The sequence below is a fragment of the Mangifera indica genome, chromosome 3, assembly GCF_011075055.1.
Source record: "Mangifera indica cultivar Alphonso chromosome 3, CATAS_Mindica_2.1, whole genome shotgun sequence".
NCBI classification, from domain to species: Eukaryota; Viridiplantae; Streptophyta; class Magnoliopsida; order Sapindales; family Anacardiaceae; genus Mangifera; species Mangifera indica.
Genome location: NC_058139.1, coordinates 17,686,353 through 17,699,781, shown reverse-complemented (window position 1 = coordinate 17,699,781; position 13,429 = coordinate 17,686,353). Strand labels below are relative to the sequence as shown.

Sequence of the window (13,429 nt, the reverse complement as noted above, 5' to 3'; positions counted from 1 at the left end):
ACTGTATCCGCATCAATGGTTAAAGATAAACTCAATCGACTTCAGGAGCTTCTCTAAAGGTTTATGCTCAAAGTTGTTAAGCGACTTGAAAACATCGATAAGTGCCAAGTGACACTCAAAGCACATCAAACATCAATGGAAGCCAAATTAATAGAGCTTCAGCGTATGTACTACGTAACCACCACAGAAGAGGTAAGTCTTTTCTTATATTATTTATTATTTATAATTTGTAGTTATATTTTTTACTATCATTGATAATTTTTTTCTAAATTTCAATTTGAGTCAATCGAGGTGGTGATTAAGTTCACCAACCATGAGGATGCGGGCCCCCAGCAATCAACTATCTCTACAAAAGAAACTCCGATACAACATTAATCTAGTATTTGTAGAACATTACGAGGAAGGATTGTAAAGAAGGATCGTTTACTTCAAAGCCTATATACTGATCCATTGAGACAACGGCATGCATAAGAAGTTTTCCAACGGTCACATTTGCATAGAGAAAAAGATAATATAATGGAATTTTGCAATGGTATGGGGACACTTCTGAAGATACCACAGCAAGCACTTTTTTGTATGGGTCATGCAAAAAAAAAAATTGAATGGTGGAAAATGGTTATATGAAGACAATCAATGGCTAATGGATCAGGTACATAATTTTGAACCCACACATGGGATTATTTCTTCATCATATTATTATTGTATTATCAATTCTCTCACTATATTTATAATATTATTGTTTCAACACAGTGATACCTATTTAGTCATGTTATGACATGTGTTTCCATTGGTCAAATGGACTTGCATTAAGAGACTTCTTTCAATGGATGGTTGTCATGCGAAATAAAGAATCGGGAAGAGACTAGACTCGATAATTATCTCGCTATTACTACTAAACCTGATCGAAGGAATAAATGGTCTAGCCTAGATGAGGCCATACCCTATGGTTTCATATGGATAGGGTTTATCACATTTTAAATGATATTAATATATTATTTAATTAATTTTACACATATTAGTAGCAATAATAACAAAGTTATTATTATTTTTACAGGTATACATTCTAATCAATTTTGATTGTTAGCATTGGGTATGCATTGAGCTAAACCTAAATGCATGGACTTTAACTATTTATGACTCATCAATAACTTTTTTTAACTCTACAAAGAGGTTCTTTTAGGCGATGACACATTATCTCCATCTTCTATCCATTATCAATGTAACTAATTATATGTATGGATGTACCCAATAGGCCACAACATCTGGTGATTATGGGATATTCACAATTTATATTTTAGAGTACCCTGCCATTGGACACATATTTCATGTTTAACAAAAAACGCTATCTCTATGAGTTGCATTGTATCATCACAGATGTGGAAGCTTGGTGGCAATTCACCCTCTAGATAATTTTTCATATTATACTTATTTATATTATTGTTTTTTATTTATATTATGGTTTTCATTTTCATAATTGTTTTGTTTGCTTGTGGTTGATGTTTGGATGGAGTTTAAGTTTGGGTTACTTAATGCATATAGTGGAGTGTTTTTTTATTTGTTATTTGTTTGATGTTTGGATGTAATTAAGGTTAGGGTTGATCAAATGCATATATTGGAGTGTTTTCTTATTTGTCATTTGGTTGATGTTTGGAGTAGTTAAAGTTTGGGTTGATTGAATATATATATTGGAATATTTTTTATTTGTTATTTGCTTGACACAGAGAGGAAAATGCATAAAATACAGGGGAAATACTACCAAAATTTTTTTAAGGCCAAAGGACTATTTCCCACCCAAAGTATGCACTTTTCTCAAGTTTCCCCTCATTAACTTTGAAAATACCATTTACCCACCCATGAGTTGTTAAATTTAATGGAACTCTAACCCCTGAAAAATTTATCTCATTTTCCCCTTAAAATTTTAAAAACTAACAATTTTTCTCAATCCAAGTTTTAAAAAATAGCGTTTTCCCCCTTAGGGTTTTCAATTTTTCAGAGTTAGTTTTAAGGCGTTGTTTCTTTCTCTCTGAGAACCTCCAAGCGACTCCTCTTCCTCTCTGACATGGCCTCTTTTCGACGATTATGTTAGGCATAATCGTGGACTCATCTTCGTCGACAACAGTTCCCAAGATAATTACTAGAAGGAGACCGCGTCAAAGAGGAAGAGGAGTCGTCTAGAGCTCGTTGGAAAGAAAGAAATGGCATCAAAAAACTAACTCAGAAAATTGAAAACCATAGGGGGGAAAATGAAGTTTTTTAAAACTTTGGTTGAGAGAAATTGTTAGTTTTTAGGGTTTAGAAGGAAAAATAAAATCAAATTTAAATTTATTTTTAATAATACAGACAAAATAATGATTTTGCTCTTGAAACCGTTAATTTTAACCGATCACGGGTGGATAAATGGTATTTTCAAAGTTAATGGGGAAAACCTTGAGAAAAACGCATATTTTGGGTGGGAAATAGTCCTTTGGCCTTTTTTTAAAAATAAAACAGAAGAAAAAAAACCAAGAATTCAAACTTGCAACAAAAAATATAACTGTTTAACGAACCACCATTTATATACTTAAATAGAAAATGCAAAAACAACAGAACAAACAAAAAAAGCAAAAATAGAAACAACAGACCAAATAGAAGAAATGGAACCAACATAACAATATAATATATCACTTAATTTAATATACGGTTTAGTAATTTCAAAATTACCTTTTCTAATGTTTATTCTTGTAAAGTTTAAAAGATTACATTATTTGAAACTATACTCTTTTTGAAGAACCGACACCTGATGAAGATGTAGTAGCCTCATGTAATGGATTCGTACAAGTCAATTATGTATGACCTTTCTCATAACATCGATTGCATTCAACTTGACAAACTTCTTTTCCCTTGTGATGGTCTACTATTGTGTTCAGAAGAATGACCAAAACGTTGACGTTTTCTCTAAGGTGGATAGACGATACGTATTTCTTCAAGTTGCATTCATTCAAATGGATCTCCCAATAGTTTTTACACTCTCCCTATAAACCGTTATCTAATATTTAGTATAGTACTTATTCACCTATGGATAACAATTTAAGAGGTTTTGAAATCTATCAATTACTGCAATGTATATGCATGTTATTTATGATAGTTGAAATTTCTTACAGCTACACTCTTTTGTAGCAACGTTAACTTTAGGAACTAATTTGTCTAGACCATGCACTTCATATCTATTAATGATTTTTGGCTTGATAATCATATTGGCTAATTTTTGGATATTACCAGCCAACTTCTCTTCAGCCCTCAAAGTTAGAAAATGATTACAATCATTTGCATGATCAAACAAACATAGAAATATTAAAAATTTATGAATTCGTACAAGCATCAAATATCAAACAAAAAATTTATTGAACCTGTCATATTGGAACGAGTATAAAACCATTTCTGTAAAATGGAATATAGAAATTCAAGGAGAATCACCACTGGCAACTTACGTGCGTGTCGTGTTAAAGCATTAAACAACTCAGTAATATTTATGGTTATGATATTATATCGAATACTGATGAAGTGAGCATGAGCCCACCATTGATGATCAATACCTTCCAAATAAGTTGTTGTAGTGAGATTTTTAGTTTTAACTATCCACAAACCCTTCTTAAAATCTTCTATTTGATATGTTTTAGCAACTCTCCAAAATAATCCTTCTATATGTTTTGTTTGTTTGAAGTGACTATGTATATTCCTTTTTATATAATGGTTGCACCAACCGTGATGCGTATTCGAGAACACTTCTCTCACGTAATAAGTGATAATGTGGTATATATCTGAGATGATTATTAAATCTAGGAGATCCCTAATACATCTATGTAATGCTCGAAGGAACGGGATCTAAGTTATCGTTTCCTCATTTCCTCCAACATCAAAAATAATGGACAAATTTGATTCCTTGCCTTTTGCAATAAAAAATGTACCCTAATATTGACCTTTCAAGAATGTCCATCAATACAAATAATAAGACGACAATAATCATAAAATACTCTAATAGAGCATCCTAAAGCTATAAAGACAAAATGAAATCGATTATCCACATCAATTTCTATTTGTACAACAGTGTCAAGGTTTCGTTGTTCAAGTTTATAACAAAATATTGGTAATAGTCTAAATAACTCCTCCGGTGAACCTCTTATCTCATTCAAAGCCTAATTTTTGGTACGTCAAGCTTGTAAATAAGAGATATCAATTCGATACCTACCTAGCATATTTGTTATGATTACTTTCGGCCTATACACACAGTCACCTATAATAAACAATGTCTATAATATTTTTCTAAGTGTCTTTTTGTTTGTTTGTCTATGATGAGGTCTCATGACATCCTAAGGACAAGTATGCATTCCTAATGTTCGAAACACAAAAATGTCACTGTTACGTTAGTTCGCCCTTTTTGCTTTCTATTCGTATTGTTGATGTATACACTTTATATCTCTTTTTTATATATATTTGAACTCAAAACCCTGAATTAATAATCATTTTCCAATACATCTCTATATAATATATTTATTAAAACTTGTTTAGAAGTAAATTGATCTTTTACTTTGAATATGTCATCTCGTGGTGCAGTTGTGTGAATTTCAATTCCCTCATTTTCTTCATCTATATAAGGTTTTAGACCACCAACAAATGGATTGAAACCATAATGCATTGGAGCAACGTCAACTAAACTTTCATGCACTATCCTTGATGGACCAACCCCTACATCATCAACAACATCATAACCTCCTTCAACACCACCAATATCATTATCGTCATTATAATCACTACCACCATCATCATCATAATAACCATGATATTCATCTTCTTCATCAAAGTGAAAATCATTTGTTGATAAATCGTTTATTTGATAACATCCTTTGGGTGTTCCCTATAGTGGTTCTAAGTTTCTTTCACCATATGTCCAATCTTGAGACGAAGAATTCTAACTAACATCAATCTCAATACCATCATGATCAAAGTTTACATTTATCCTGCTACTTTTGAGTACACTTTTTGGTTGCATATATATGTTATCCATAAAGTTAACTTCAGTGGATGGGTTTTGATGAACCCCTTGGTGAATCCCTAGTTTTGATTATGGATGTTGTTGTTCATAGTTAACTCAGAATTCAATTTGGTGTGTCACCAATTCAAGAAATAAAGAAGACCTTCTGCATGACCTAGATAGCTTCATCATCATTCGAATATCATAGTAATCTTTTAATAAATATGACAAATCACTGAACTTCGTTGGGTTTAGCATGTAAATTTTTATCTCATTATAACTTCGAACGATACCTAAACGAGAAGATACCATTTCTACAAATCCATCGTAATTGATTTTTTTATTAACTGAAACTAATGTATGAATTCTGCCAATATATTTTAAATTATTACCACTTTCATTGCGCCATTGCCCACCAAATCCAAGCATGAATATCACTCACACCATTTTTTCTAATCAATCAATTCAAGCAAGTGAAATGTGGTTTGTTTAAAATCAATTAAGTTTCGAATGAAACAAGTAAAAAAGTGTGTTTCTTTATAAATGAGGCACGAAAGTGCAATAAATATTTTCATTTGCCTCCAAAGCTATCCCATCCAAAACATTAATAAATAAAATCAATTATCTTCAAGCAATACATTAATGAAATCAGTTGTTTTCATGCAACTGTTTAATGACAAGGGTTTTCATACAACAGTTTCATTCAACTTTTTCAATTTTTTTATGCATAAATTCATGCAATTTTGCATTGTAATTTAGCTCACAATTTTTCGTACCTCGCATACACCCGCACGCACTCTTCACACCCGCACGCACTCTATGCATTTATATTCATCTTTTCGTTACGATCTGTAAATATTAATAATTACACCAAAAATTGATCTATTTTTGAATAAGTTTTTAAATGTTCGGATCATAAGTTATCAAACGTATCATCAATATGATGATGAAGAGGACAGGTTATCGAAGAAAAATTATACCGAATCTGACATAATTAGGGGAGAGGGGTATTATTGAAATACAAATTAAATTTACTTAAAAATATAAAATCACTCAAAGTTTGTTTTAAAAGGAAACTTTCATTTATATTTTAATTAATATTCCAAAATATAAAGTGATTCAGGTAGAAACTAGTTTTGATGTTGGAAAATTGTCATGAAAATATCCTTGACTGTACTAAAAAAATGCACTCATTAAAAATTTAAGTGGTTCGAGAGTTAAAAAAAATGCACTTACTAAAAATTTAACTGGTTTGAGAGTTTAGCACCGTGACACTAATTAATGTTCATGAATTCCTTGTTCTCTTTTGGTTGTTAGAATATAATATTATTGATAAATTATATAATAAAAGGATAAAGTTATACATAGATTAGATAGCTAAGAAAGAAAAAGAAGTTGAAAAGGTCTAAAGCACTACCATGTTTTCCAATGCATTGGAAAAATCCAATTTAAAAAGCCACCATAATAAACCACCAGACGTTAAAAATTCGTTACTGCAGGTGTAACGGGAAAAACAGTAATCTTTTGTGTTTGAGTACAAATGAAGCAAGCAACAACTCTTGGAGAAAGCACTCTCATCTCCACGTGTCAATTTGCCCTTTGATGCTACTCATTCGGACCTTAATTGCGTAACCTATATCAGCTTCCTTTTAGAAATCTTTACACCGCGAAAAAGGAATCTACAAGCCTCCCATCTCATTCGAGTCAATAATGTTCATAAATGATATGATCTGTTCGTTTTACTTGCTTCCATAATTTATTATTGAACCTAAAATTAGGAATGGTTTGTCACATTACCCAGAAGCTATAAACTTATATTATATGTGAAAAAATGGAAAAGAAATTAATTGAAAACTTAACATGATGGCCGTAATTTCACTAAGTGTCCTTATTTATCACGTAACAGGGAGTAAATCTCAGGTCATATATATGTATGACAACTCAAAATTTATGATGTCATTCATCACTAGAGTTGAGTGCAAGCGATTGGTGGAACTTCACATCGTGTACTCAGAAAAGATTCCAAACTTATAGTTCAATCCAAGATATGGTTGGGTTGCAAGTACAGCAATAATAATGAGTTTGCATGGATAGGTTTGTTTGTTGATATATAATAAATTATGGAGGAAGGAAGAAAAAACGGTTGTCTTGGCGTTTGCTTGTGGGTATTGCCAACTAACGCCAACTCGATCTTTTTTGCTGACATTCAATTCAGTCGCCGAAAGACTTTTAAATTAATTCATCATCAACTGGTGGGGTGGGGTACTTAATTTGGAATAGACAAGACAATTTGCAGAGATAATGAAAAAGAAGAAGATTGATTGGTTGCAGATGTGGCCAAAAACAGCTTAAGGAGTCCAAAATAACGCCTGAGTGGCTGATGCTTGAAAGCAAGATGGATAAAATCAATCTGTTTTGAGACAAGTTTGGTCACATTTCTGATTGCTGGATGATTTTGACTGGGTTGCGAAAATTTTGTCGGAAAGATGATCCATGAAAATGGTATATTATTTTTATATGGATATTAAAGAGAGCTGGATTTAAGCAAGGAGGTGCTAGCTACAATACAACAATGGCGTGGAGCTACAATTTTGCGTACATTTTTTTATGGATATGATATTAATCTTATCCTTAAAAATGTACCATGAATTGACATATGAGATGGACACAGATTATCCTGCCAAGTAATCAGTTTCCTTCTCATCTCGCCTTATCTTCTTCAGCTTCCAAACTTCCTTACCAAACCTAAACTCTCTTTACATCCTAATACGCAACATTTTATTATTTATTCATATACAGTTAAGTATATATCTTAGTCTGGCTGTAGTAGCTTGTACTTCAACTTCATGCAATACTAGGAGTTGAATTTTGTAAGAAATTACATAAGAAAAATCTAGGGGATGGTACAAATTCTTTCAGCGTGAGATTCATTTCCTTAAAGGAAAATTAAGCAAATTAGCCTGAGTTTGGAGGTGTAAATGATTTTAGTAAAACTCTCTAGTGGTAATACGTATATAACAAAACAATTCAAATAATGACAATTCTGTCTCATCCCTAGCCTTATGAAATGTAATGTTTAACATCCTTCATCAGCTAACCATCCCTTCCAACAAATTTGTCATCAAATTCTCACTGAAAAACATGAAATCCAATATGAAGCTTCTCTTAATCCAGGTATGTAAATGTATATTTGGTTTTAATATTGTTTTTATTAGATTAATTGGATTTTAGGGTAAATCTTGTTTAAAATCTAAAGAATCAGTTTTGTATATAAGATTTATTTTATATAAACTAAATAAAATTAATCAATCCTAATATCAAGATTTACATATAAATTATAAATTAATAAATTAATTTTTTTAAGGTTATAAGAATATCTAGAACGTCATGTCTCTGAATCTGAAGAATCTTTGAGAATCACCTGAAATCAAAGATATGTTATGACTGGTTCTTTCACTCCAAAAACTTTTTTTATGATGACTTTTAATGGAAAAAATGATAGCAATTTAGTTTTAGAAAGATGACCTAACCAATTTATAAAAGAGATTATTTGAACCCTCGCATCAAATGTCTAATAATTCAAAGACCCACACCAAATCGTCTTCCCAATTGCCTTCTGCAATTGTTTCTGCCGCAAGCAGATTTGCTTCTGCTTGTGGCAGAAGCTAGACCCAAATCTTTTTTTTTTAATTTTTTAATTTTTTCCACCTATATAAATAACTCAAATATTCTCCATTTTTCAATTTTATTTACAAATATCACAATCTCAATTTTTGTATTATATTCTCAATTTTATTTTCTTTCATCAGGTCTCTTTCATAAACTATCTGAATTCACAAATAATAATTCTTTGTGTTTATTATTTCAATTTTATCATTATAAAATATTACAAATTGATCCAAGGTCAAATAAATTCAATCCATTTAAATATTATTTATGTCAATAATTGGTATGGTCTATATATATATGTATATTATTTATGTTTGTAATTATGCAGTATATAAATTAATTTCTTTATACTATGTTATAATATTTTTTATCATGTAACTATGGTATTCTTCTGTCATAAGTGGGGGATTATAAATAAAATATTCAAAGTACTGTCTTCGATTTTAATAATTGAAAAATAATTCGTGTTTAAATTTTATAATTAAATTTTATTAATTTATTGAAATAGGTCGACCTAATTAAGATCTTTTCCCTTACCCTATATATATTGGGTTAGACCTTGGGCCTTAAAAATTTTATGGGCCAACCTAGCCTAATTGCTTGTCACTGTGCAACCTCTGTGTTTGACCATTATTTACATGATCAGGTGGTGACTTTTGAGACAAGAGAGGAGATATACCAAGTTAAATTTTTTACATATATATCTCTAAATTGATTACAGATATAATTTGATTTTTTTTGTGCGGCTTTTAACTATAAAATAACCCACAAATCTCATTGTAAACTAAGAATTTTATAAATCATAGTGTGTTTCATTTAATATAAAATGTTATTAAATGGAAATAGACTTCTTAACCTAAAGTGATGGCATGAATGCATTAGAAAATTTCGTAATTATTTGCTCAATTTATCAAGCCAATGGCATAAAATTCAAAATTGTTAGGCTGTTACACCTACCTTAATTATCTAAAGTCATTGATTTAGTTGTTGTTTGAATTTAGTGTAATCAAATTTAGGTAGTTCCATATTTAAGGTAATTTTAGTATATAAAAACGATATGTCATCATATAATTGAGTGTTATTTGATCCTTAATTCAAAATCACTTAATCATATAATGATATATAATTTATATATCTAATTACATATACAAAAATATGTATATGTAATTTTATTGATAATTCTTTTTGTCCTCATGGGATCAATACTTGGACTTGTTTCCATCATTTTACTTGTTATGAACTAGTATAGGAGCTAGCTTTTAAATAATCAATTTGCCTAGTAGGCATGATCAAGTCAACTGGACAAATGACATCTATTGACGGGTTCTTGACGATTTTCATGTCAAATCTCCCTTTATCCACTAAAAAAAAACACTATAATGCCTCTTAAATCACTTTTCCCTCAACATTAAGGCAATCTTCACACAAAAATTCGTGACCCCATACCCTTAAATGGATAACACAACCCTAAACTATAAACATTTAAAAGTCACAATTTAGCTAAAAAATACTAGTAAATACTTTACACTAAGCTTCAGACCTATTTAAAACAAGTTTTTATTTTTTAAAATTGGTGATTTTATTTAGAATTTTTCTGCTTTCGTCAAATTCTCAAGTTCGATGGCTCAACTTCTTGCAAGTATATTTTCTACCTCCAAACTACTTATGTTTTCACCTCCAGAGATAATAATGTCCTTTGATCTGTCCTTGATTTCTATATAGTTATCTGGATGCTTTACCCCAAGATCCCCGGAATGAAACCGCCCATCTGCAAAAGCTTCCTCATTGGCTTTTGGGTTCTTTAAATAGCCCTTCATTACACTATTACCACCAAACACTATCTCTCCTATGGTTTTTCCTTGTTCAAGTGTTGATGACATCTAAAAATTCTAAACCAATGTATCGTACCCCTTGGCGTGCATTTAGTCGGGCCTGGATTTCAGGTGTCAGAGAGTTCCACTCAGGCTTCCACACACAAACAGTTGAGGGACCATAAGTTTCTGAGTGACCATATGTGTGAGTGACATGGAAGCCCTTCTGGAACATCGCAAAAAGAACAGATTGGGCTGGAGCAGCACCAGTTGTCATCACATTTACACCATGGGGCAGGGGAAGGATAGTGTCCTCTGGTGAGGTATTGACTATGGTGTTGAGGACCACAGGTGCAGCACAGAAGTGGGTCACACCATACTTGGCTATGGCACACTGCCTTGGCTGTGACCTGCAAAAGAAAAATGTACTCTCAGGCATCTGAATATATATTCAAAAATGTAAATTGCAGATTTCAGTACAAAATACTATAGTAAAACCCTATGCTTAATCTTAATAGTGATTTAAAGGAGAACAAAGAACTAATAATCTTTAAACATATTTCCCAATATCCAAGAACAACACCAAATGGAAAGTTATCTTAAAATCATAAGTTCACACACATAGCATATTGAATCTAACTGCTGCTACAAAGCACAACTTCATTGGCATAGGGTGAAGTAAGTAAACAAGGCAACACCTCAAGCTCTTTTATAGTGAGAAAATACTGAATTCTACCTTTCTGGTCATGATATTGCTTAAGCCAACAACAAAAATATTTTGATGAAGAAAGTGTGGCTAATGTAAGAAGCCCAAATCTTTACCTACAGGGTAATATTCAAATCACATTATAGGTCTATTTAAAAAATAAATCCGAGTGTAACTCTTTTTATAAGATCAGAACCTCGGGTTATCATCATGAAAATGAACATAATTCCTTTCAAATACTAATATGTAACACAATCATAAGCTCACTAATTTACCTGCCAAAGGCATATGTTTGTCCTGCAAAGATCTGCAAGTGACCAAGTGTAACACCAGCCATTGGAATGAAACATAGGTAAAGTCCACAGGTACACAGCTCCTTCATTCATTCCCCATACAAGAGTAGCAGTCATAGACATTATGCCCCACGGTGTCTCAACACCACCCCCTTTGGACTGGCTGTTGTACCAGAGGTATATCCTAATGTAATGCTTTGCCACTCATCCTGTGGAGGCTTCCAAGCAAACTCAGGGTCACCTGTGTCCAGGAATTTCTCGTACTCAATGGCGCCTCTTCCCAAAGCATATTCCAGTACCTTAGCATCACAGCTTTCATCACCTATGACAATCAAAATTGGAGGCTTATAGTTGGCTTTGCTTTTCTCCATGATTTTCAGAGCTTCTTCTGCCAAAGTTAAAAACACTTGGTCCACCATAACAACAGCAGATGATGAATGACCTAGAAGGAAGGCAACTGTTTATGCATTCAGACAAATATTGACACAATTTAACACAGCTCCAGCCATTGGAACTCCAAAATGAGCTCCATAGATAGCCAGGACATTTGGTGCAATAATGGCTACCTGCAGCATAAGACAGAGAAAACATTAAGCAGCCACAATCTCTAGTTCAACAAAAAGAAGCAGCAAATAAACTTGATGCATCAGATACAAGATAGTATACATACATATTAGAACCCTTAAAGCATCATAATCAAGTTGACATATAAAAATAACATACGGTTACTTTGAAACAGATTTTTTTCTGCTTTCAAATTAAGTACTTGGATAAGAACAAAAAATAATATACAAGGTTTGTTAAAAACCGACATAAATAAATGATTATTTATTTGATAAGCAATGATTTCAGATACCTACCTTTAAACTATCAATTATCTTACTATGCACAATTTATGACAAAGCATTCAAAATTTACAACTGATGAATTCAAAAGCTGCCAGATGTTCAACCAGTCAAATTATTCAACAAGAATCCATAGAAGACGCGGTAAACATTATTTTGAGTAATCACATCCAAGCTAGATTTTTTCATTGAACCAGAATCGCGAAAAAAGCATCATCTTTTAAATAAAAAAATGCTTCTGGGATTTTATTTTTTCTGAAAAACGCTCTGGTTAAAAAATAAGTAGGAAAAAACATTTTTGTATTTCAACATAGATTTATAAGTTATTGTAGAAAAAAATGGTTTTCAGCAGTCGCTACAATTCAGCATTTTTCAGAGAAAAAAAAGATATTCTATTTAATTTCAATTCCTAAAGCTTCTGAACACATATCAATATTTTAATTTTATTATTTAAAAAAAAAAAAAGGGCTCAGCCAAGGCAAACTGCTGAGTTAAGGTTCAGTTCATTTTGTTTTCATTTCTACTTTATCTCGATCATTATGTAGACGTATATGTATCCAAGTATACGGAGCTTACCGGGGTACCGAGTCCAACAGCCAATTTAGAAAGAGCAGAGGCCAATCTAGGGCAACGGGGGTAAGTCTGACGCCAGGTTTAGCGCAGGGATCCGTGGACCAGGGATGCTCTATCAGGGTAAACCGTAGATGCTCTTTCTAGAAACGAGAGCGGCGTCAATGCCGTGTAGGTGGCCGCGTTTTTTGGAAGACCGTCCATGTCCTTCCCCACTAACATCTTTCTGGAGCTTCAACACAACACCACCTCTAGCTGTGGCTCTGCGTATGAGTTTTAGTTTTGTCAAAATACAGGAAAAGGAAAGGGCTGGTAGCGGACACTTATATAAGTGAAATTAAAATTTTTACCTTTTTTTAATCTGTATATATTATTATAATAATATTTTATATGAGTAAAATACTTTTATTGGTATAACTTATACGAAAAGAGATAATATTATTTCTTTTTTTTTTAACATTTAAATGAAAAGAAATCTCTACAGTATAAGAAAAATTTTCAACAAAAATGATACATAATTGAATAAT

At 32.0% G+C, this 13,429-nt stretch overlaps 1 pseudogene; it reads right to left on the bottom strand.

Annotated features, from left to right (window-relative positions):
* Window positions 1-9,976: 9,976 nt before the first annotated feature.
* On the bottom strand, window positions 9,977-13,188 carry LOC123210475 (annotated as a pseudogene).
* Between the last annotated feature and the right edge of the window lie 241 nt (window positions 13,189-13,429).